Source organism: Mycteria americana, chromosome 5 (genome assembly GCF_035582795.1).
Source record: "Mycteria americana isolate JAX WOST 10 ecotype Jacksonville Zoo and Gardens chromosome 5, USCA_MyAme_1.0, whole genome shotgun sequence".
NCBI lineage: Eukaryota > Metazoa > Chordata > Aves > Ciconiiformes > Ciconiidae > Mycteria > Mycteria americana.
The window spans coordinates 64,228,457-64,254,409 of record NC_134369.1 but is presented as its reverse complement, the minus strand read 5'-3'; the positions used below and the strand labels follow the sequence as shown (position 1 = coordinate 64,254,409).

Below are 25,953 nucleotides of genomic sequence, written 5' to 3'. Positions count from 1 at the left end.
GCGATGATAAAGATAGCAGCTGAAGGAGATGCTACTTAGAGTGTTAAAGGTTAAACTGCAGCAAATTATTTTGTTTTATGTATAGGTCTCTAGCTTTTCTTTTCGTATTAGAAGGTGGAATTGTCTTGAGGTGAATCTTCATTTGAACAGTGAAAAATGTGCCTGTATTTTGCGAGCAATACTGTGCCCTTGCAGAGACTTGCTAGAGAATGTGCTGTTTTGTTTGTGTCTGAACCGCTCTTGGTACCAGTGTCCTAGACGGGAAGAACAGCCTTGAGTTTGTGCACTCTGTGCGTTTCTGTTGTGCCACTAACAGCATTTGATTTTTATAAAAAGTCTTTATTCTTGACTGTGTGGCAAAACTGAAATAACATAGTTGTGTACTGTTATGCTTTTTGCATTCTTAAATGTTTTATTCCCAAAACAGTGGGTTTGTTATTTTTTGGGGGGGGTGGGGAGGTGTTTGTTTTCAAGTAGTACAGCAGTGCTCCTATAAGGTACTTGACTTACCTGTTTCTTTGTATTCTACTATTGTTTCCTGGAAAGGAGAGAGTGGTATTAGGTACTTTCCATAATATCGTCATTTTTTTGGACCAAAACCAGAATCTGTATGCTCCAGCAGTAGGGAAGCTTGCATGGTTCTGCAGACTCAGGACTTTTCTAGAGGGTTTGCAACAACTTGCCTGAAGGTGCAAAGGTGTAGCATAATTATTTCTGGAAGAAAATGGAAATATGTTATCATAACCTTGATAAAGGCTGATGGTTCTTCTGCAACAATAAGAAATTTCTAAGAATTTAGAAAACATGTTGGTAATCTGTGTTTTAAAAGGGTGGAAACATATATTTCTAACAGCTGGATATGCAGCTCAGTTTAGCAAATTGCCTGATGCTTGATGTAGAAATGTTTTGATAAAGTTTTTTCTGTTTTGTTTTGTTTTTTTCTGGTTTATTTCAGTTAGAAATGCCTTTCCACTCATTATCTTAAATAACTCATTTGATAATGCTGGTGTACCCAGGCTACCTTGTTCTGATAAAGTATTTGAGAATTATGCTGTGTTTGGATAAAAGAGAAGAAAGAAACACAGAAATATGCTTCCCATTCCCATTTATGAATCCAGAAACTCTTCAAAGAGATAAATTTTTAGTTTTAAATTATGTTTTTGGGCTGAGGTTTTTTAAACTGTCTCGTTACAATTCTTTCTGCACTTACCTGTAACTTTAAAGAAAAATTATTTTGTTATTTTGAGGAGCGCTGTACAAAACTCTGGGGGAGAAACATTTACTTTGAAAAGTATGAAAATGGAATTGTATTGTCAGGATGATTCAGAGGCAGATGTGTCTGAAACTTTAAAACAGTCATGTTGTATTTCAAGCTTGTCTGTATTTACTCTTGAGGATTGAATTTTCATTGTTTCTAGGATTACAATAAAGCTACTTTCAGGTAAGGAGACCTCTGGAGGCGGTCTTAGTAAAAGATGCCCTGATCTCCTGATCTGTGTTTTTTTTTTTTTTTAAATTACCTTAGAGAAACAGATTATTATCTCTGATGGTTTGCTGATAATATTATGATGAGATTATCTGGTGAACACATTTCCATTTCCAAAGTGTTACTCTGCATGTTCTGCATATTTGAGACTGCAAATTTGTGCCCAAACACCGAAACTGTTAAATGTATCTTGGCGTTTTTTGGATGCCAGGTTTCATAAACTTTTTAACCTGTTCCCCAATGCCTTTTTGCCTTCTGGGTATGTGCGGTGACACCTATTTCATTCCACTTCATTGATTTTGCAGCTGTTAATTTGGTGCTGTCCATGCGAGGAGGGTTTTAGAAAGCAATGCTGTCTCTCCTCAGCTTGCCAGTGTGTCAGCTCTGTTACTCTCTTGGTTTTTGTAGCTGTTTTCGGGATCAGTTGACAGATTTGGTTCTTTTGGCTGGGGGTGCATGTGGGGGGAACTGATCCACCTCATGTGCGCGTGGGTTTTTTAAAGGATTTTTGTTTTTAATCATCTACATTTATTGCCAGACCCTATCAGTTTGCTGGCTCTGCAAGATCAAGTGCTTCAACCACAGGATGTTTCCAAAACTGATGTCTGATACCGTGAGCTTCTGAAGCTAAGGCATAAACAGTAATTACTTCAGGGAGGGACTGCTAAGGGAGGATTTTAGATATAGGAAATGTATATTGTTTGTCTTTTGGGTCATTTATAAAACTGAAGGTTGTGCTGCATTCTTTAAAGGTCCTAAGGCTTTCCACATGCAAATATTTTAAGTAGTGACTGGCCGAGATCCAGATTGGGCAACGATGTTCCCTCTACCTAACGTTCCCCCATAGCTTTGGTTGGATATGGTGTCTCTTAGTTCACATCCTGAGCAGTTGAACAGCATGGCTGTGTGCAGTTAAACAGTTGCTACATCTCACCCCAGCAGTGGCTTAATTTTGGTGGTTTTAATGATTTGTGTATGTATAAATCAGCCTGCAAAGTGCTCTGGAGCGCTTCTGGATGGCAGGTGTATATAAGCATAAAGCCGTCATTAGCAGGAGCAGGTGTTTTGGCCTGGCAGGGAAATAGCAGGGCTTTCTAGAATTGTGGGGTTGTTTTCTTCTGTCAGCATGCTTTACATTTCTGTTTTTGTTTCCAAGATTAAAAATACAAATGGAGAAATGAAATTAAACATCGCTGCCTGGCCGAGAGCTCTGTAAGTTCTGTTCTTAAGGCAGTTCTGTAAGTCAGTCGCTTAAAGGAAGCTCTACTTCCAGTAGCGCAGATGTTTGTTTGTGCAGGGGCCAGAGTCATCTCTATGACATGTCTAACCTCAACCAGGCAGAAATACAATAATTCATGAATGAACTTTTTTTTTTTCCCCTTTTTCCCGTTGGCAGCGCTTGGTGCTGTTACTCCAGTCACAGTGAGCTGATAGACTAGTGTGAAGACAGAAACAGTAGTGAAAATACTAACCACTCGTTGCATAACTGCGTGGCTGAAGTGTTCCAACACACACGTAGCAAATGTGAAGAAGCTCAGACTTGGGGTTGGTGTATTGTACATGTACGTCCAGAATATACAGTCCCTGGTTGTGTTACATTGAAGGTTTGTTTAGTGGGAAAGGATGGGGGAAATGGGTCCATGCAGAGGTGCTATAATTGTCATTGAATATGAGGGGAGAAGGAGAAAACTATCTGCCCAAATTGCTGCTTGTTGAGTTCTGAGATTACAGGTTTTCTGGATGTATGTCATGAGCATCCTTAATTTTGGTCATGTGTTGTGGAACTTCTGGATAAAAGAGGTATGCCCGAGTGTATTTTATTTACTTTACTGATCCCTTTTAAAGATCTCATTGGATTTCTTGAATCTTTCTGCTCTGGTCCCTGTTTATAAAGGTCCTTCTATTGTCTTTAGTCTTCATCCTGTTCGTTTTTTTGTTGGTTTTTTTTTTTTTTTTTTTAAGTCTTTCTGCAAGGCTAACAAAGAGGGGGATTGTGCGTTTTGGTACTCTGTCATCTCTGTCTTCCCTAGTATGTCCGGTTTTCTTATTAGGGCATAAACTAGTATGGAAAAAGGAGTCTTTTGGAGGCAGGGAAAGAGGGGGAGGGAAAAAATGTACACTGACATTTAAAGAAGGAAATAGAAATCTTGATTTCTCACTCTGAGATCTCTGAAGCAATTATAAGCAGCAGGAGAGACCTGTGTATTCATCCATTAATATTTAGCAGCAAATGTGGAGCTACTTTTTGCTTTTGTTTTTAAATAGTATATAAACACCACACATTCATTTTAACTGTGAAAACCAGAACATGTCCTCCAAATGTCAATTTGTGTGGACCTTAGGCAGGTAAAACTATTTGACTGGTTGGGAGTCTGACTTCCAAGCTGATCAAAATTAGAGGTCCTTAAATGAGAAATTATACAAAAGATACTTATTCCACTTACGGAAATTCTACTAATTTTTTTTGTAAAAGAATTATTTCTGTAATGAAATGGAGTGATATAGAGGTCCTAATAAATAACCAGTAGTCCATGTGATTGTCTTCCTATAGCTTCATTGCATAAAATGAATGCAGGATCCATATGTAAAATACAAGCCAGGAATTAAATGCCAATTGTTGCTCTTTTAACCTTGTCTAGCAGAATAGAAGAGACGGTGAACTTTAGCTTTGTTATTTTGAGTAGAGGTTCATGCTTTCAGTATTCTGTTAGTATGAATCAAAACAGGATCTTACAAAGTGTGACCAGAAGTTAACTTTTATTTTTTAAGCCAGTGGGTCTCTCGTATTGCTGTTTTTCTTCACCTCATCTTTCTTCTCTTTTCTATTCTCACCATGTTCCCTACCTCTTTTTGTATGCCTCTGTGTGTTTTATTTTGGGGTGTTTTTTATTTTTTACCTTCGCTTCTGTCTGTCCCTGGGATGTAGTGGTGCACTTTCTTGATGACCTATGTAGCCAGAACCTTTGAGGTTCAGATTAGTTCAAGGATATTCTGGCTTTCATGGTGTTTCAAAGGAGTGGCTGTGGCACTTGATGCAAAGGATCCTAAGACACATCTGAACTCTGAAGATGCTGGCTATAGAGGGCAGCTGCTTCAGAGGAAAAACTGGGGGGAAGGAGAAAGGTAAGAAACAAGATAGGGGCTGAACAAAGAACGGAGGGGGGAAATTTGTAACAGCGGGAAAGAAGCTGGTGCTACTTCCAGAGCTGAAGGGTTGCGTTTATAGGGAAATCAGTTGCTCTTCTTATTGGAAACAAAAGATAAGCTGTGTCAGTTTGTGGTTTTTCTTGTGTGTCTCTTTTTCAACACAAGGGGCAATAGTTTTGCAATGCTAGCTCTCGGTTGCTTTCATTTTGCTTGCCCTGTTCTGGGAAAAGGGGACTGGGGAGGAACCAGGAAATTGTCGACCAATAAATCTGACCTTGGTGGTAGGCAAGATGCTAGAGACATTAAGAAAGGATGAGATCACAAAACATCTGGAGAAATATGAGCTGATAATGGATAGTCAGCTAGACTTTTGGAGGGTAAATCTCATCTGATGGAATTATTTGTGGAGAGATCATAGGAAACAGGCTGGATCCAGTGTACTGTAAAAAGTCTGCTTTGGATGACAGGGAAGTCAGTGCTGAGAATTACCTAGTACAGTGTGACTATGCTGTACTACATCTTTGAAAGAGCTAACTTAGCCTAGAGATTGCCCATCTTCCTTCCATTGAGCAGACTACTTAAGTCTTTGACCATCTTTGTTACTTTCCAGTGTCCTTTTAGAAAAGTCATTCTTCCAGAACATTTTTTTGTGTAGGATAACCTGTTCTTCAAGCCACAGCTTCACATTTTTGAAGGGTGAAGTCCAAACGTTTCTTTTTTCAGTAAAAATTACTCCCAAAAAATCTTTATTCCAACATTTTCCGCCACCTTTTTTGCAAAATACTTTCGGTTCTTTAGAGGAGTCATGCTAGGTTAGATGTTTTTCTCTGTGTTTGTAAACTGACTGTCTGGAACTTACATGCGAGTGACACCAAACACACTCTCACTTTGAATGGCAAAGAGGAAGAGCTCAGATGTTGATGCCCACGTTATTTATGTCAGTCCTGGAGGTTTACTTTCATATTCTGTTTTATTGTACATGAGAAGCGAAACAAACTAGCTCCCAATTTTATCTCTAAAAGTGGGGTAGCATCATAAATTACTGCTACTTGTTAAAAGAGATTTGAGAATGAGGGATCTAGGGCGTTGCAAGCCCTGTTAAAGCAAGCCTGGGAATGCATGATGCAGTGGATCATGCAGAAACTGTCTGCATTGGCTTTGATCCTCTCTTTCATGGTTCCTTCATTTTCGAGAAGGAAAAGGTAGACCTGTGCAAGAAAAAAAAAAAAAAGTTCTCCACATGTGGTTTTCTGTTCTTTTTTTCTCTCAGTAAGCATATTGAGAAGTCATCAGGTTTGGATTTAGGAAGAAAGAAGTACTAAGTGAGTATGCTATTTTGAGGTAAAGAGAGAGCAAGAGAGTAAAGCTTTCTCGTTCTTGCAGGAGTGGTTTTAGGCAAGGTGCTGTGCCATGCATTTTAAGTTTGGCGCCTTGTCCTCACTTGAAAATGTCTTCCCCTGCAGCCCCTGTGTGGATGCCAGGAGGTTCCTTTCCTTCCAACATTCCCTGCTGGCGCTCCCGCTGCCTAAGCACCATCATTTGCACTCCTTGCCTGTGCCTGCGGCTTCCCCTGCCTAAACTTGCTCTGTGTTAGCACTCTTAGCCCTAGACTTCAGCATCTGAAAAAGCGGGTGAGGACTTGGATGCTCTTAGAGCAGTACATGGTGACAGGTAGTATATCTCCTTTTATCCACAGTTTGTTACTGGCAAATTCTCTTAAAAAGCGGGGTAGTTGTCGGTCTCAGACTCATTCAGGAAACAAACCTTAATATGTGTTGGAAAGAGGGGTTTACTTAACGTTTGAACATTTAATTTGAATGCATTTTAAAAGACAGAGCATTGTAAAAAAATTAACTGTCAGCCTTGTGGTTTTTTTCCCATTTACATATTGAAGTAACTGATTTACTAAGAAAAAAATTAGTTCAATCTTATTTAAAAAGTCATCTCTCATGGGGGGAAGACAGAGGCAGGATTATTATTTTCAGATGTATTATGTTGCAGGTACAATGTGCCTCTTAAAGGGGGAACAAAAACCAGGAAACTATATGAGGAAAGAGGAAGAAAAAGAATGGAGAAAGAATAGCACCATATTAGGTGTGAAGTAGTGTGCTTCTGTGAGAAATATTTACTGCAACTGAAAGGGGGAAATAATGAAGCCCGACTTTGAATGCAGTTGGAAAACATGTTACAGAACTCTGGGATTATTCTCCCACCTCTTTAAGTTGAGCCAAAAATGTGAAAAAGATAGCTGGTCAAACAATATTGTGAAATTTGTCAATTTATTCAAAAGTGCATGGTCGTATTTGAGGACAGTAGATGTAAACAATCATCACAGACTGTGGGCAAGTCAGTTACTGTTTTCCCGAGTCTCTTGGGTAAGTTGGGAGAGTGTGTTTTGAAGTGCTGTCCAAAGCCCAGGCCTTTGGTGAACTGCACGTAGGAATACGCCTTGGAGTCAGTGGTTCTGTGCATGACTGCAGTGGTATTTCATGTTAATATTGAGACTGAGTGCAGCATCTGAATCATTTACAGGGCTATCAAATCAGTCTTTTCTGCTTGCGCTTTACTAATGTACTTTTAATGAGGACCACAGAACATGCATGGTATTGGTCGTGAACCATCGCCTTCATAGGAAATACCTGTTTTGGAGGGAGCTCCAGTCGTGGAATCACAGAATGGTTTGGCTTGGAGGGGACCTTTAAAGACCATCTAGTCCAACCCCCTTGCTGTGAGTAGGGACATCCTCCACTAGATCAGGTTGCTCAAAGCCCCATCCAGCCTGACCTTGAACACTTCCAATGATGGGGCAATCCACAGCTTCTCTGGGCAACCTCTTCTAGTGTTTCACAACTGTCACAGTAAAGAACTTTCTTTGTAAAGAATTTTCTTTCTATGTAATCAAAATCTACCCTCTTCTACTTTAAAACTGTTACCCCTTGTCCTATCACTACAGGCCCTGGTAGAAAGCCTCTCTGAGTCTTTTTTTATAAGGCCCCTTTATATGTTGAAAGGCCCCAGTAAGGCATCCCCAGAGCCTTCTCTTCCTTCAGGCTGAACAACCCCAGATCTCTCAGCCTTTCTTCATAGGAGAGGTCTTTCAAGACAAGCATTATTATGCTGATAGGAAAGTCTAACTCATGAAGTTGACGCTGGTGTTACTTTAGTGGACTTCAGGTGCTGATGGGGGTCAGGGCTGCTTACAGCAATTGATGCCAATTCTCAAATTTTAAGTGCAGCCCTTATGTTTGTTGTGGCTTTATAAATCGGTTCCCACCCGTAGAAGTAGCAAGATTCTGAAGGTTTTGCCCCTTTTTCTTTCTGAAGCAGAGGAGCTTGCTAATCCTTGTGATGTAGAGGAAAAACTGGAAAACATAACCTGAGTTCCTTCTTCACAGTTTAGACTAAGGAGAAGAAAAAGGGCTGTTTAATTACTTTTAGTAAAAAGTCTCAAAAAGTATACGATTTAAAATAATTTATAATGTGTGTTTTTATTTTTCTGAACACTCAGCCTTAGCAGTATACCCTACTATTTCTGCAATTCTGTCAAAGGATCTGAGGATCAAGAAATGTACCCTGATTACACTTCAGACAGCAAGCATTGTGAAAGAATAAATCCTGCATTTGCTGCAAAAGGCTTGACTGGTCTAATGGCTGATAGAAACATACAGATGAAACTATATTTGACCTGCTTCTTTATCCATCAAACTCCAGTTAAACTAAATCTCCAGATTTAAGAGAAAAAATAGTTATTTAAAATTTTTACCATGTGTTTCCATATGAGCCTTTGTACATGCCATATTACATCTGCCACATTAATGCTGCCTTGTTTGGAATGATGTAGTTATACCGTTGTGGAAAATATACAAAGTAGGGTTTATACCCTGAAATGCAAGGATGCACACTATTTTATATATTCTTGCCATTATGCCTAGGTTGGAGCTTCACAGTTGAAGTGTAGTAAGAAGTTACACCCTTGAAGAAAACTGTTAAGCAGTTCAAAATCCATTGTAAGGCCTCTTCATCCCTGCAAAAGTGGGAATGCTACCTTATATTTGCTGCTTGCTTTTCAAGGACTTCCAGGCATGGATTGTCTGGAGTGTTTTTTTTTTTTTTGTGGGTCATACGTATCCCTGCGCCTGCCTGCGGTCTGTAAACCTTCTATAAATAGTGGTCAGTTAACTAAATGAAAGTGTTTTCTCTGTAATGCAGATATTTTTTGTGTTTTGTTTTGGTTTTTTTTTTTAAATTTTACCTTTTGATCATGCAATTTCCTTTCCCTCCTGTCCTCATTAAGGAGAAATGAAACTTTGAGAACACCAAGAGAAGCGAAGGCATTTATTTCTTAATTGAAGACTTGACTTAAATGTGTAGTTGTATAGTTTTAGCTATATTCCACTGCAAGTTTATGCATGGAGCAGGCTAGAATCCAGTTGTGATAATCTGTGGTGACAGTGCTGGCTGTGGGTCTTGGAAGTCGTTTTATAGGTGGAAATTGATTTCTGGACATAGGATATGAATCCCTTGCCACTAGAAATTAAGTAATCAAGTCACTTTGAGCTAAGTGTTCTTCGTGTTGCTCTGGCAGTGTCTTGAGAAGACCATGCTTTAGATTGGGTGGTTAAACACCACTAAACATCATGGCTTTTTTCTCAATATTTTTTTAAAAAAACAAATCTTGCCTTTTTACATGGTTGTTAATAGAAAAATGGTTTCGCTGCTTTAATACAGCTTTTGGCGATATGTCTCAGACAGTGAAGGAGTAGGATAGTAGTTGACTTTTTCAACTTGAAATTTTCTTTGCATCAGAGATCATTGTAGTTGTAGGTCTTCTTTTCTGGTACAGATACATTTTTACTATAGCACGAACATATGAAGGTATGTAAGTGAAGTCGAAGTTGCCTTGTTACTTGCATGATAGGAAAAGTATTTATTCTAAACAAGAATTAGGGAAAAATTACTTTTTCATACATGGAAAATCACTGCAAACTTGCCAGCAAAAGCTTTCAGCTGACTTGCAGAGATACTGCCTATTGAACGCTATTGTGACAGCTTGTTTCTGTCGTTTTTGCTGAAGTTCAGCCTGTAAAGTCAAGATATCTTGATCGGAGAGATGGGGAGATAGTTAAATTACATCATCATGGAAGAATACCAGCATACTTAGTTTTAAAGCCATTCAAGACTACATTGGCACCCCTTTGTTATACAGTGTAGCTGAAAACGAACTGCAGCAATAATGAACCAATCCATCTAAATCACAGCAGCTGAACGACTGACTGTTCTATCTCAAAATGCAAATGCCTTGTGCAGAATGGATTTAATTGTAAATGTTTGCTTAGTAGGGAATATGAGCCTTTTAGTTTGCGACAATAATCGTGAATACAAAGACCCACAGAATTTTAGGGTTTACATAGCTTGTCCCTGTTCTCATAACAGTATTTCAAAGTCAGTTTTTTAAAATGTACCATTTGGCTTTTTTCTAGCCAGTGAATAGAACTCTAAATGCCCAATCTCTAAGCGGTGTTTTGAAAACTGAAAGATAAATTTAGCTCTATGTATTTAGATCAGGCAGGATTTTCTGTTGTATTTCTTTCAAATCTATATGAGGACTTTTATATAGCATCAGATAATAAGAGGGAAAAGTGCTGACTTTCAGAGCCTGGATTTGTTTTTGCAGTGCAGAAAGGCCGAGTGTAACTTACAGTATTAGCATTTTTTTGAGGTTCTAGTAAGGTGCCTCTTAAACAATTAAAAGGTTACTGTTAGGAATTGCTGTTCTAGTAAAAATCCCAAGCAAACAAACACCACCACACCCCCATATTAAAATCTTCATTTTTTTTGTTAAATTCTTGAAACCTGGCTGCTGAATGCAACTAATGAGGATGAATCTCTGTGACCGATTTGAATGAATTAAAATAAAATAGCATGGCCATTTTATGGCAAGGAAAGGAAAAAGCTTTCAGAGCTTCACTAGTAAAAAGAGAGAAAGCAGAAATACCTGCCTCCAGGCTGTTCAGAGGTATCTTTACGTGTAAGGAAAGACAGATAAAACTTTGAAAACGCACACACACACACACAAAGTGTGCATGTTTATGCTTCTGTTGGCATTTTGTATGTGTGTTCTTTAATAGCCTTCACATGTGGATTAGTCCTTCCGAAAATAAAAAGGCAACCAAGCCCCCTGAAGAATAGGCCTTTGTGACACTGGAGAAGTTTAGTGCGCCAAAGTTATGGTAAGAATTTGTAAATTTTGGCTGCTAGAGTACTTCCTTCCCCTGCTATGTTTTTAATGTTGGAAATGTGTAAGTGTGGAATAGAGTGTGGTTTTTGTTTTGTTGTTTGTTTTTTTTTTTTTAAATGATAATGCAAACATTCATTTCACAAACTAAACTGCCTGTTCACATGATGCTGCTGGCTGTATATAAACACACTGTTGATCTTATTCTGCAAAAGTCTTCGTTGGGCTTCCTGAGTCATACAGAAATGCTCCACTGCTCTTTTCGGGGCTGCACTGTGGACTTAGACTGTATCTGCTCAGATTTAGTTTGCCAAATTAATGTCCCTGAAAGAAATGTTCTTACTTGGAACAGGGCCCTCAAAGCTGGGATGTTTTTCTATGTCTCTTTTTCTCTGTGTGTTTAAAATACTTAATTCTGCTATCTTGGGAATGGTTTTTGTTTCGCCTGTATTCCTTGGATAAAGCTGAACCTGCCGGGGAGATGTTTAGTATTTCTTAATTGCAAAACTGTCTTCCTCTTACATATGATGTTGTTTCTTCACACGGATCTTATGTTGAATGTTTTAGTTTGTGGGTAGGCAAAATAGCTTGGAATGAGAGAGCACAGAGGGCTGAGAGGACACCAGTAGCTGCACTGCCAGGTGAGCTTTCCTGGCAGCCCGGTACGCGGCGAGGAGCTGTACAGCACAGTTGACTTCACAGGGGTTTTCTGGAGTAACCAAGGGCAGAATTCAAGTCCAAGGCTAGACTGTCATGGTGACAAAATATTTAGAAAACATTTTCTTGCTTGAAACAAAAGCTTGGATTGTGCAACATGAAGTACCGTCCCAGTGTAATAAACGATGTTGTGTATTTTTAAAGGGTTCTGTGTGTTCCCTGACCATCAGCTCTTGCCAGATTCAGTGTGTTCAGGTAAAACAAGGCATTTTTCCTCCGGACTGTTGGCTTTACAAGCTGGGTTAATTCTCTTCCTTTACACAGTGGGGTTTCAAAGATGTAGCACCCAAATCTGGCCTCAAATTTTGAACATAGTGGACAGCCCTGTTAAAGACAGATGCAATGGAGCAGCTTCTTCTCTTCAGCCGTGGTGGCTCAGCTGCATTAAGAGGAATTGCTTGAATCTTACACCTTGTCATTGCCATAGACTGATCTGATCCCGAGTAAGCTCTAGGACTAGACTTGGTGATTGCTTTTATTGGGTTAGAATGTGCTGTTCTTGCTGCAATAGGAACCTTTTGTACTGTAGGTGTTTCATCCTTCCATAATAACTGCTATAACTTTTTTTTTTTAAATGCCTGAGGTTTTGAGATGTCCTAGCCTTACTGATATCTACCCTCTGACTTGAAAGGAAGCCAGAGGTCTAAAGTGGCTGTATTATATTGTTCATTGGGAATAATATAAAATGATTTTAAGATGAGCAAACCTGTGACAACTGAGTGAAGACTACTAGCCAGCTGTATACAATTCAGTTCAACATAACTGCGCCATTTGGAGTTAATGCATTTTTTCCTAGTCTAGTCTGTCTTCCTGGGTAATATCAGTTGTAATTTTGGAGAAAAGCATGATTTTACAGGTATACTGCCTTCTCTACTTAGAGCAGCAGGTGGCCAAATTTCTTTCTGAAATAGGGACTTCTCTCGGCTCTACAGCAACTATAACCAGATCGTCTGCAGAGACTATATTTTTTGATCTTCAAAGAAGTTGATGTTTTCGAAGTTGCTGTAGTTGTTGGAGTATACTGTTATTCATGAAAATGGAAAACAAAAGCAAAACATGGAGGGGCGGAATATAGTTTTCTAAGGTTTGCATCATCTTGCATCTTTGTATGCTTGGCATGTAACCTTGTCCCATTTAGAGTGCTGCTCTGAACAGGGCAGAGCTCGTTCTTTGGGCTGCTGCTTTGTTGCTATCTACTAGTTCCTCTGTTGCATTGAGCTGCAAAACCAGCTGCTTTTGCTTTTCATACCTATTTTTACCAACTCTAATTTGCTATTAAGATGTTAACTTCTGCCTCCAGTTAGCCGGGCATGTCTCTATACTGACACCACAACGTGGGGGCAAGCAACCGCTCTGTGCTTTCTCTTGTGCTACCCTTTCACACTTGGGAAATGGTCCCTGTAAACAGCTGCAGTACTGCTTTATTATCCTCTTTAAAAGCTCTTGCTTCTTGTGTTGCTTATAAAAGGCCTTGACAAACTTGCAGTGCATGTGTACCGAGACTGCCGTTCACTGAGATGCCCAGTATTGGTCCCCCTTTTTTGTGTGTGTCTGTCTGTCTGGCCTTCTGTTGTCCCTGTCTTACGACAGTAAACTCTGCAGAACAGGGACTGTCTCATTGTTTTATTTGTACAGCAGGTGGCTCAGCTCCAGATGTGTATCTAAAGTTGTGGTGTTCTGCAGTAATACAAATCATTATGGTATAGAAAGCTGTATCTAAAATAGGAAAAAATAAGATCGGATTTACTGTTACTAGTTTTGTGCATTTTTAAGGGTTTTTTTGGGGTGTCTTTTGTTTGTTTTTTAGGGTTTTTTTTGCATGTTAATCTTCTGACTAACAGGTTACTGTCAGGAATGTGCAAAAATCAGTATATATGAAGTTTTCTTCCCACTTCCCTATGGCCAGAGGAAAGCTTGCTTCTCAGCAGCAGCTCCAGTCTGCTAGGAATGGGCTACTTCACACCAGTTCTTGTTGGTGTCTTGGAGAGGTTTACTCCCGTGACTAGACTGGGTGTGCTTATGGCAAAACCTCATGTTTCTGGAGACTTTTCTCTTTTCAGGCACCATTTTAGAAGTGAAATGACACACAACAGGATGTGTGGTTGTAGATACATGTTCACGCTTCAGAGGCAGTGCATACCTTTTTGACCATGTACAATCCTGTGCTATTTCTCTCATGATTCATGTGGTGAAATAAAACATGGAGGAACACAGAATTCATTTCTCCTTTTTATGCCCAGTACACACAGAGAATATTTATTGATTTTCATCTTTCTGCTGACTCTTACAATCCTCAAACCAGTTACTGGGGACAAGGAGATCAAAATGAGGGCACATGGCCAAGCAGACTTGAGGTTTTGTTCCCTGAATTTGATTTGAAAGTTGCAGTTTGATAAAGTTGCATTAATTCTGTTTTTTCCCTTTGTATTTTTATAATTCTCCTAAATTACCTACATGTACTATTAGTGTTGGGATTTCTTTTGTAGCATTTTGAATGGCCCTGCTTTGAGTGGATGATTAGACCAGATCACCTCTAATGGCTCCTTTCAACATAAAGTGTTCTGTGATTCTTGACCGGTTTGGTATCGGGAATCTCATGCAAAGCCCAGCCTGATTTTGAAGGAGAAAAACAACCCTATTTGTAGAGGTGTTTGGTTTTAGTTTTGATATTCCTTGCGATGGCTGACAAACAGAAAATAAATAGCAGTTCCTCTGTTGTCAACAGGCCTTTTCATTTTTCAGTGTTGGCTGATCTGTTCAAATACAGAAGTTGGTTTTTTTTCAAGGAAAAGGTTCAAAACATGTAATAATAAACAAACCTCGCTAATTTACTACTTGTTGTTAGTGTTCTGGGTCTGTGCTTTGGAAGCAAAAGTTGCTTTTTGCTTTAATTACTAGCATGTCTGGTTTACTAAGATTGCTATGTAGCTGTGAAGCTGCTGGGACTTCTGCTTTCTTTTGGTTGTTGTTGCTGTGAGGCTCGCTGTCAGAAAGTAGAAATGTTTCTAACCTCATCCCAGCCTTTCTCCTTCACCCTTCTGTAGTCCTGGTGTAAAAGAAGGGGGAGAAATAGGGGTAGCAGGATGTGTGGTGGGGCTAGTTCTGTTCTTTCTGGTCCTCTCCATCAAGGCTTCAGTTATTTTATGTCATTGATGGAAGTTAAATAAGGTGCCTTGATGGTCACCTTCAGCAATAGCTGGTTGGCTGCAGCTCCTTGAGACTCTGACCGTGGCAGAGGAGGTGTGCTCTAGATTCACATTGTGTTGCTGGTTGTTGAAGTTTACAGCAACAGCCTGTTATAAAAGTAGAGGCCTGGGCCATAAGGTCCAGCTTATCAGCAGCAATTGACAGGATAGTCTACTGATAGCAGAGGCAACCTGGAAGCTGAGTATGGCTGATATGGTGCCCTCAGCTAGTACCAACACACAAATTTCTTCCTTTGTCCCAATCAAAATAGTGACCGTGCCCTTCATCAAGGCCTGTTCATGTTGGTAGTAGCGGTCCGTTATCCTTTGGCCGTTATGATGAGCAGCCACCTTTTGGAGTCAGACTTGATAAACCAGGTGATCCATAGGGTAATGGATCTCTGCTGTTTGTTCCAGGGTGATAGTTGCCTCAAACAGTTGACATCAAATGCTGCTTTATGAATGCCCTTAAGTTGTAGAAGCTTGTTTCACAACTGGTGATCTGGATGACTGCAACTGGAGTCCCAAAGGACAGAGTACATTTTGGACCTGAGATGCCATTTCACTCAGAAAAGAGAGCCTTTGAGGGCAGGGTTGAAGTCTGGCCCAGCCAGAAATGGGAAACCTTGAGCAGTCTCCAGCCTCTGGAATTTGTTTTATCTGAGACAAGATTGTTGTGTGAAGTCTGGAGTCAGGGTCTCCTTCTGAAACTACATCAGATCTGCATTTAGATCTGTGTCTGAAATGAGATAGCTGTAGTCCCAAAGGGATTTTTTTATTTCTTACTGCTTTATAACGTAAAATCTCCAGAACAGGGAGCTTCTTGAAGGATACATGTCTAATACCAGCTTCCTATTAAAACTTTCACTCATTTTTTTAAATTGTACTTATAACCTGCAATGGATTTTTTTTATTTTTCTACTTTGAAAACTTGATATGCCTTCCTTCCTTTTCCCACAATACCAGGATAGTGCTGACTATTTTGGAAATTGTTTTCTTTGTTCAGATTTGGACTTCTGAATGCAAACCACGCCTGCATCTGATACCCTCTTCCATTTTTGCTGGAAATGCTGTTAATAAAAGGCATAGTCATTCCCCATTCCTTGTTGCCCAGGGGAAATAGGTAGGTCGGTCAAACGGAAGGCAGAACATCTAGAAGCTGAAGAGATGGCTGCTGTATTAGAGTACCATCCTGGAACTGAGAATCAAAGCCAGTCCTCCCCTGCTCTGCCACAAACTTCCTCCTATATGATCATCTCGGATAAGGTTATTTTTATCTCTCTGTGCCCCAGTTCCCTATCTGTAAAATGGTGATAACAGCACTTCCCTACTTCACAGGGGTGTTGTGAGGACAAATGCAGCTCAGGCTGTGGGACTCTTGGATACTGTGGTAACCGAGGGCACAGATGGAAGAAGGGAAATGTTCCGCACAAAAGCTTTCTGTTCTTTAAGCCCAGCGGTAGGTTACAGCACTGATGTGAGTGTGGTTTCCGCTGAAGTCATGGCTTGACTGGTGCCATGTCTTTTCCCCAGGTGTTTCTTTGCTCACTACTGTCTGCATACCAGCAAAGCACTTAACGTCCTTGCTAAATGCTATTGTTTGCATCCTTGGCTGCAGGCTCTGAGAGCCCAAGCGCTGGGGTGAGACTTGCTACACGTGTGTTTGCTGGCGTGGGCTGCTCACAGTGACTGAATGGAGTCTGTGCTTCTGGCAGCAGCCACCCAGTGCATTTCACAGACTCACTCAGACCCTGGAAGGAGTTAAAAATATGTATGAATGGACTTTCACTTGTGAAATTCAGACTACTGTAGCAGTTACTCTGAGCAAGCTGTGGACTGCAGTCTGACCAGAAGAAAGCAATTGTCCTTGACATAACTGGTTAAATTTCATAGAACCACATCCTTTCTGTTGCCACTGACAACATAACATTCCTTAACGTTTGATTTCAAGTGGTGCTTTATTACCCAGCTGTATATGCAAACATACTTTCTTTGAAAGAATTTCTGTCCAAAGACACCACAGAAGAGTGCAAACCTCTTTCTGTTTTAACATGGACTTCGTAGTGCTTGTTTATATATAGTACAAGCAGGTAAGAGACAGGAAACCTATCTGCTTAGCATTTACATTGTCACATGTCCAAAGGGAAGGCTGTGGCGAGTTGAATATTTGTTCAATCAAACCTTGCTCGTGCGAACTGAAGTATGTTTTTGGGGAGCTTTTTGGGCCAGGAGGTAGGAGTGTGCTTCGTTTATTGCTTGCTCCTTGACACATGTAGCTCATGTCATCTTCCTTGTTCACCTGCTTTGATAAATTCTATATTTAGTTGTCTCTGCCCATCCACTTGAACAGGACAAAAATAACTTCAGTGTAATCCATCCTCTCTGTCCTTTCCTCTCCACCCCTTCCCTCCCCTTTCCTGCCACTGGGTTTAGGGCATTCAGTTGTTTGGGAAGTGGTGGATTTCTTGTTTGTTTTGCTTTGTTTCCTTACAAGTAGGGTTGAGGGGCAGGAGAAGACATTTATACCCTGCAATAAAATTGTTGTGAAGAATATGCAAACTGTCAGAAACACTTCCTTCTCTCTTATAACATTTGCTGAGGGGTCAGCGTGTGTGCAGAGTGCGTGGAGGGAGGTGGAGCAGAGAGGTTGGGAAATGACTTGCATGTGGCATACATCTGTCTGACAAAAAGCCAACCGTGCCAGGGGATAAATGGACAAACAAATAGTGTTTCAGTTCTGAACTCTGAGGTTGAACCTAGAGTTTGCGCAGGAGCAGCTCTTCAGATAAGTTTCTGATGGACCTTGATTCCTGTTGTGCAAGCATGTAGTAGGTAGCACAGAGACCGTCCTCTAAATCCCTGCTCGCGAGAGGATGTACGCATAGGCTGTGCTTTGCACGGCTTCTCCTGTGTCCCATGATGGGTGTATATAAATATATATATATATAGTCATAAAGTCTGACACAAATCAATGCTGGTCCAAACGCCCAGAAGTATTTAAGCGCCTAACCCCTTGACTTTAGCATGAATTAAGAACCAAATTAGTTAAGCACTTTTGTTAATCTAGCTGTGGATGTTGACTGTTTTTATCTGTGAATCGGATAAAGAATGTCCACTGAACTTACCAAAATGTTTGCTGCCTGTGTTATCTGAAATATTATTGTCTTCCACTATTAAGCTGATAGGGATTTGAGGGAAACTGTATTGTTTTGGGGAAACTGCTTTGAGATAGGGCCTGCCAAGTTCTTGTATCTTGAGCTGAGTGTTGGGTATGTTGTTGTTCCTGACAGACACATTGTCTGGAGATGTAGGGGGAGAGTTTGTTCCCACCAAAAAAAATTCACTTTTTGTAACTTCAGCGATTTTTAGGTTGTATTAAAGGTGGTGATGAGGAACAGAAAGATTGAGGAAAAAACCCCTTAGTTGATGCCTAACAGAATTCAAGTTGTTTCTTGTTGAAATTTTTCATTCGGTATCTGCTTTTCAAAAGAAAGTGAGTTTTTTTTTTTTTTTTTTTGCCTCTTTTTGCATTCATAGAATTACTGTAGGACAGGAGGAAGAAAGAATTGTTTTTGAAAACTGGTCACCGTTTTAAAGATTAAAATTCTCCTTTCTTCCTCCTCTTTCGCCTGTGTGCCGATGAAAGCCTGAGCCCCGTGGCAGTGTCAGGGTGGCAGTGCTGCCCCGTTTTGACTTGCAGCACCCTGGGTGACACGGGCATGGAGGACAACTGACAACTAGCTGGAGGACACCAGATCACGTAGGGACTTCTGAGACGTGAAGTGTGTTGGGCAGTACGGTGGAACTGCTAACCGAACCTGGCTTTCACTGAGGAGCCTAATTCCCGATTTGAACCCCCAGGCTATGAATTTGTAACAGGACTCGCTACCCAGCCTGCCTTGCCACCTCACCTCTGTGGGGTGCCATCCGATTGCCTTGGCCCCCATGCTCTGTCCCGCTTTTAAAGCGAAGGGCGCTTTAGTTTTTGGGAACGTTAATTCCTTACTTCACAAGTACGAATATGCGCTCTGGGTGTTTGAAAAGAAGCGGGCCCTGAATTGAGAGTGCACTTCTTATGCTTCCAGGCACAGTGTAATCCTGTTAGCAGTCTGGGTTGCTGCGATCATACCGGGCAGGCCAGGCTGCCTCGCAGGCATCAGCTTCTCTGCCTATTGAGTCAAGTCAATATCCTCAAAACTGTAATTTTCACTGTAATGATGGATTGCGCTCGTCACGGTTTACAGAATTTTGCCTTGCATGTTTAATAAAAGAAAACAGATTCTAACGCTTATTATTTCTGAAGTCCAATACATCTGAACTAAAGCTCAGCGTATGCAAGACAAACTACGCTTTAATTTTACAATTGTCTGATGGGACTTTGCGATTTATTTGTTGTTACTTCCTTAATGATGTTGCAGTCAGAGGCACTGTTTTGCTAAATGTTGTGTAAAAAGTAAATTGTAGCACAGCAGATGTTGGTATTTGGATGGATGTCGGTGCAATGGGGGGACAGCAACAGTCATCTCTGTCAGCTGTCTTCAGGCTCGGCAGGCCTGCTGCGTGGTTACTTTGGTGTGTAAAAACAGCTCGTTTTGCAACTGGGAAGTTTGGCATTACATTTGGCACCGAGCCATGTAACTGGGTTAACACAAGTGTTTATCCAGCGATTTTCTCAAAATTGGTAACTTGGAGAAAATGTTTATTAAACTTCAGTACAAAGCAAGGGGGGAATATGGCTGGATCTCTTCTTTTTAAAAGGCATCAATGTTTGTAATGCCGAAAACCTTTTTTATTAGTGTTTTTATTTCTTCCACCCCTGTCTGTCTTTTACTGTTTTATCATCAACCTTTTTGCAGCTTACTGTTTATAATTTCCTTTTTAAAGATTAAAACAGGGAAGCATACCAGCTGAAATACCAAGTATATATAGAGTGTTGTAACTGTCTTTCTCTCTATCCTGTGTGCTGTCACGAATTAGGCGCAAAGAAGTGAGGACTGCGAATAAAGCTATGTAATTACTACCACCCCCCATTTGGTAGAAGTTCCAACTGCAGCATGGAACGGGAGCCCTGATCTGCAGAGCAGTTAATTTTTGTATGATAAATTACTGTAGATTTTACCTTTGGGTTAAGTACAAGAATCCCTGCAGGCCATCAAGAATTTTTAATAGAACTCCAGTCAATATCGGACATATTTCTTTATGGAAATAACAATTTGAACTGCATTTTTAGTAAGGAGGGGCAGGAGAAAGCAGTAGTTTTGCAAAGCAGCAGGAGTTGCAATCAGATTTTATACCTGAAATTGGGAACCTGTTGATTTAAGGTTCAGGAAGCTTTATCATAATGGAGATGTTTAGTTTGGATTAATTTTCCTAACCCATTTTAATCTTGTACTGCCCCTGTGGTTAAATAACTAAATGTCTTAATTGCTTAAAAAGGCTCCCATCTCTTTTGGAAAAGGGAAGATGATTAAATTAGGAAATTTGGATTGTCTGGTGAGAGGAAGAAAAGTATGTAGAAAAACATATTCTCAAACCAATGACAATGACCCAGTAGTGGGCTTGTGCTTAGTTAATTTTGTAGTTGAACTGCAATTTTATCACCAAATGTAATACCAGGACGGTAATTTTCATCTGGGTCCTTTGTTCTCTCTCTCTCTCTCTCTCTCTCTCTGAGGGTGTTACCTGTGCCTTCCAATTTCTGTACCCAAGCATGGCTTTGTTTAGAAAACCGTAATTTGCAAGAAGGTCTGCCCACTACAAAGATTCATTTAGTGTGCTGTGGATAAATGAAAATTGCAGATTAGCCACTGCAAGTGTGCAGTGACTGTTTTTTGGAAACTTTTTTTTGTCTCTTAGCTTGATACTGAAACTGTAATCCTGATGTTAAAATGTTTTTTTTTCACAGTATGGAGGGGGAGGGGGAAATAAATGCAAGGAAGCATTAATCTGTGAATAATCTAAACTTTATAGGTTCCCCAGACTAGAGAGGGTGGGCTGAGTCTTCATGGCCAGGCTGACTTTTGGAAGATTTCACTGTGAGCATTGGCTCTGCCTGTGCAGGATCAGGGTCAGTGCAGCGATGTTATGTGCTCATGGCCAGGCTCTGCGTTAGCTCTGTTTAACGTATGTACGTACGTGTGTGTGTGTGTGTGTATTTAAAGGATGTAGCTTTGCTATTTAAACTTGCTCGAATTTGGCCATGTTTCAAGAATGAGGTCCTGAATGGGGAGCAATACTCTCCCCATGGGCTGGGCACAACCTGGGGTCCCCTGGGGCGGGACGAGGACCGGGACTGATGATGGCCACAGGCACAGCTGGTGTGGCCTGGGGTGAGGGTCGGGCTGCCACCTCTCCCTGCCCTGCCTGTGCTCTCAGCAGCCCAGCGCCATTACCCCTGCCCAGCAGAGACCCAGCGCAGGGGACACCCCGGCTTGTCCCTTTGTCAGCATCCTCCTCTCTGATGCAGCAGAGTCCAGCCAGAATTGTGGTAGCCACGTCTTGGCTCATCTCTCCCACGCTCTTCCCCCTCCACAGGGTGCCTCTGTTCTCCCCCTTTCTCTGCCTGCTCCCCTCCCACCCTGCTGGCAACAGCAGCAGGGTTTTCAGGGTGGCCTTGCTTGTCTTGACCCCTGGGGCAGCAGAGGAGCCCCTACCAGCTGCTGCCTGAGCTGATAACATCAGATCAGGGACCAGTAGAAGAAAATGCTGTAACCAGAGCGTGTGCTAAGCATCGACCGACAAAGCAGGGTTTGTATGTGGAGTTTTCTGTACGGGTGCATGTACCTTCCTTTGCAGAAGTCCCTGGGGCGTGAACATGGCCCCAGATGACCTTCTTCAGGAACGTTACCCCAGGTGACCTGTTGTGAGTTTTTTTTTCCCCTCTCTCTCTCTTTTTAAATGTTTATAAACAAACAAAAAAACCCCTCCTATGAGTTTAAAGCTTTATTTATGGCTTTCTGGTGTTCTCATAATTAAAGTATGGGAATCTAACTCTTGTGGATGTTTGCTGTAGTTGTAAGTTCTCCTACAAACCTGAAGGGTAGCTATAATCTGGCTATGCAAGAGATGTGTTTTGGTGTTTGTTTTGCTTCTGTTCTTTGGGGGCATGCTAGTGAGAGTGGGAAGATGAACTACAGAGAGTGGACTGTGCTCAGTCATGGGATGTGGCTTTTAGGGTTCAGGTGGTAGAGGGGATGTGCGTGGTGAGGAGCAGTTGTGTGGTGTGGTGTGCTGTGCTTGGAAAATCAGGTGCAGAGGAAAGGTGGAGCTGATGCAGCAGTCCCTGACCTCTGAAAATCCAGTGGGGCAAGTGCCCCGCAGGTTTGATGCCCATGGAAACTGGTATGAGTTTAGGCCTGGCTGGGGGTGGTGGTGGGGGTGACGTTTGTTTTTCCCCAGGGAATAGGAGCAGTTTTAAAAGAGGAGACTGGAATTTTTGCCATGGCTTCCCAAAACAACAGGATAGGGCACTGCAGGCTGGAAAGTGTAATTCAAGCTCCCATCTTAGTGTGCCCATCTGCTTTTTGCTTATGTGGGGTATATCTTTCATTTTTGATGCTTTTTTAAAAATGAAAAGTGGCTTTTATGTACCAAGATGCTGTTGCAACATGAAAATTAATTCATGGTAACAATATCAAGGTAGATTAGTCTTTATTCAGGTGGGTCTTTATTTCGTTCCTCCTTGTGTAAGAAACAGATTTTTGTGTGACTGACTGGAATGCATCTCTCCTGGAGCTTAGAGCTGTTAGGGAGAGATATGATGGCTTACTATAATAGATGACTTTGGTGTCCAGAAAATAACAGTCATGATTATGTGTTTTTAGTAGTACATACATATATTTCAGTGTTATAGGACTAAATTGTGGTACCACTGAAATTGAGCAAGAATTTTGCTGTTTGATTATATTGCAACTCAATATTTTTACTGTATATTGTAAAAATAAATGAATTTTAATAGTGTTTAAGGTGGCAGAAGTGTGTCTAGCTGAGCCTGTGACCCTATTGAGGCAGCAGCGTGGATTGTGCTCTGCTTTATGGTGATGACACACCTCAGTCCAAGGCACAAAAATCCTTGGCAAAGTTTCTTACGCCTGTGTTACTCGGCTAAGCTTAGCACCAGAGCTATGGTGGGTGTTTACTCTCACATTAGCCAGTGGTGAGGTTGCTTTAATAAATTCTCAGTATGCAATTAAGTTACTTTGCAAAATTCCTCTGAACTGAGGCAGGCGCTCCTGTTATCTGGAGGAGACTTTCATTGCTGAGTATGGGGTAGTGACTCAGTAAAAGTTATCTGTGGAATACTAAATTTGGAGGCGTAACCAGGAGGTTGCTATGATAACAAATATTAGAACTTGCTTTCTGGGAAGTGCTTGTAATTTTTCCATTGATGGCCATTAAATGGCTCAAGATAAATGAAACGTTTTATTAGAACTAACACGGTCTCCATGTGCTCCTCCAGGGTTTTGCAGACTTTGCTAGTGACGAAATGAAGAAGGGAAATCCAAATTAGCCCCAGCCATATAAACAGCACACCCATTTTTTTATGTTGCTTCTTATTTTTGCCATTGAAATATTTGCTTAACTTGGCTTTTATGCATCTTTCTACGAAATATTTACCCAGTAACTGTTTGTACAAACATGTTTAAAATTCTGCATTGATTTTTTTTCTTGGCACTTTTAAGAAATTTCCTGATGCACAGCATGATCACACAATTACTGGTAGAGCTTTTATTGTAAGTGGCCTAAAACAACTCTTGTGTGTTTATGTTGAAAATTAGGACTCAAACCCAGAAGCTAAAGGATAACAATATGATGTGTTAATTTCTTACCCTCCATAAAGTGCTTATTTATAAAAGTCCATGTTCTGCAGCTTAGTTTTTACAAATAGAGCTTTTTTTTCCATTTCAAACCGCCTCTGAAGTTGGTCCATATCATCTGTTTTGGAAAAGCTGCTGTTTCCATAAATCTCCCCTAATGTCCCTTAGCCTTTTTTTCACCACTTCTTTACAGTTCCCCGAGGTTTTTGATTTGCTTTGTGAATGACACAATGATCTAGTAATGGGAGCCTAGAAGAGTGAGCCAGGGGCTCGTGAGTCCTTGCCACGGATGTTTTCTGCACGGCTGTGTCCTGGTTTTTCCCTCCCAACTCTTGCTTTCCCATGTGCTTCCCTCCCCCAAGTTACCAGCTCACCTCTCAGCTTCACCAACTTTGGGATTTTAATGGGGAGCCTCTGCTGAGTACTTTTCAGGTTTAATGTTCGCAAAGCAAATAAATGCATCATAAAAATCACTCTCGCCTGAGTCCTTGCCTCTCCTAATCTTTTTTTAATGGGGCAGAGTGGGGGAAGGGACCTAAAATCAATTTTTAATCAATTATGCTTTTCCTGAACATCCTCTATGTGTACGCAGCCCTAGGAATACAAGCTAAAACTGTGCTTTTGGGCTTATTTTATTTCATCTCTGGAGGAGCTTTGGTTTGTGTGCATTTCTTTGCTTTGTCCCCTCTTACACTACCTCTCAGTCTCTAGACAGGATTTACTGAAGAACAAAACTGGGTATGTCATATTCAAATACGGCATGTGTTCAGGTAAGCGCAAGAGTCACGGCTAAGGATGCTTATGCTAAGAGGTAAAAGAATTAAATCAGCTTCTAGATGATGTCTAGAAAAGCCCTTCCTTGTTCAAACACACCAGGGTGTGGTGCGTTTGGTGTTTTGGGTTTGGTTTTTTTTTTCTTTGTATTTTTAGTAGAGATCATAAAATCTTTGGAGGATTAAGTCACACCCTTCATATAAATACATGCAGTGTATTTAAGAGCCTGGTTTGCAGAAATACTGATTGTATTAACTTCAGATTGAACTCGAGGAATAGTTGTAGGTACCTCCCTCCTCTAAGGGAAGATATTTAAAAAGTTGCAGAGGCTTATTAGCTTAAGTGCCTTGTTAGCTGCTTGTGCTATTTTCCATCATAGTGTCAAGGTAAAAATTACTTGGGGAGAAATAATTGTTCCAAGTATGCCTAATTCAGTTCAGTGAATCTGACACCTCCTCTGTCATCTTTATTTATTTATAAAAATGAGAGAGAGTTGGGTGCCTGTCAAAAGCAGAGGAATATGAGATGGCACTGCCTGTTACAGGAATGTTTTATTTTGTTAAAATGCTGTAGCTGCTTGCGAGCATATTACAAAAAAGATTTCTCTAATTGTGTTGGACACCTCGTGGTAGTTTTAAGTCCTTTTGCTCCCACCATGAGGTAGTGGAGATGCAATTCACTCTGAGATTGTTTTCAGCATAGCTTAAGAAATCACTTTATACTTTCCTGTAATTTATGTAGCTATCCTTAAAACTGCTGTTTTTAATGAAACTTCATTTACATCTTCTCCCACTGGAGACAGCTGTAGGTTAGGACTAGCCTGACTAAGCTGTGCCAAAGGTAGGAGTAAGGAGTTTTTTACATGCTGATTAATTCTCTTTCAGTCCTTTGGGAATATCTGGTATTGCTTAAATTGATTGCTGTAAGCAATATGGCAACATTTTTGACCTTCTAAACTGAAATTCAGCAAAAAAAGAAAAAGATAAACCTCTGTATTTCAGTTTTACATAACCGTACAGTTGAAATACAGTGATAAAAAAATACAGAGCTGTCATCTTCTGTAGTGGTGGTGTTGGCTGGTGATCTCAAACCCTGTGACAGAGATGGAGTCGGAGAACGAGGTAGTTGTCCATCCCCTGCATGGAGAAAGTATTGGGTGAGAATCTGTTTTTCTTTCTCAGTAATCTGACTTCTGATCTCTCCCATGGCCTAGCTTTGTGAATCACAGCACCCATTCCTTGCCTTCGTTAGGTGTTTCCCATCTGCGCTGTTGTGTAAGTAAAGACAGAGGTAGCTTCCAATACGCTTATTTTTCTACTCAAGCGCGCCTGTAGAGCTTTGTGGGGAGCGCTAAGCCAAGGCTGTTTGTTGCTTTCTGCAGTTAATGTACAGATGTGGGGTGCCAGGTGACCCGGAGCAGGCCTCGCGGGGCTCCCTTTGTGGCTCGAAGGCCAGACCGCTCAGCCGTCCCCCTTCGCCCCAGCTCCCCTCTTCCTTCCCCCCCTCCCTCCCCAAATTCCCCCAAGATATGATAATGAAGCAGGTGCCCTGTATTGCAGCTTTGTGCGAGCGTGAGAAACGGCAGTAGGTTTA

At 40.9% G+C, this 25,953-nt stretch overlaps 1 protein-coding gene across 3 annotated transcripts in view; it reads left to right on the top strand.

Moving 5' to 3' along the window:
- AKT1 (AKT serine/threonine kinase 1) overlaps window positions 1-25,953 on the top strand; it is a 74,560-nt gene that overhangs the window by 7,422 nt on the left and 41,185 nt on the right. The gene's annotated exons all lie outside the window — the stretch shown is intronic.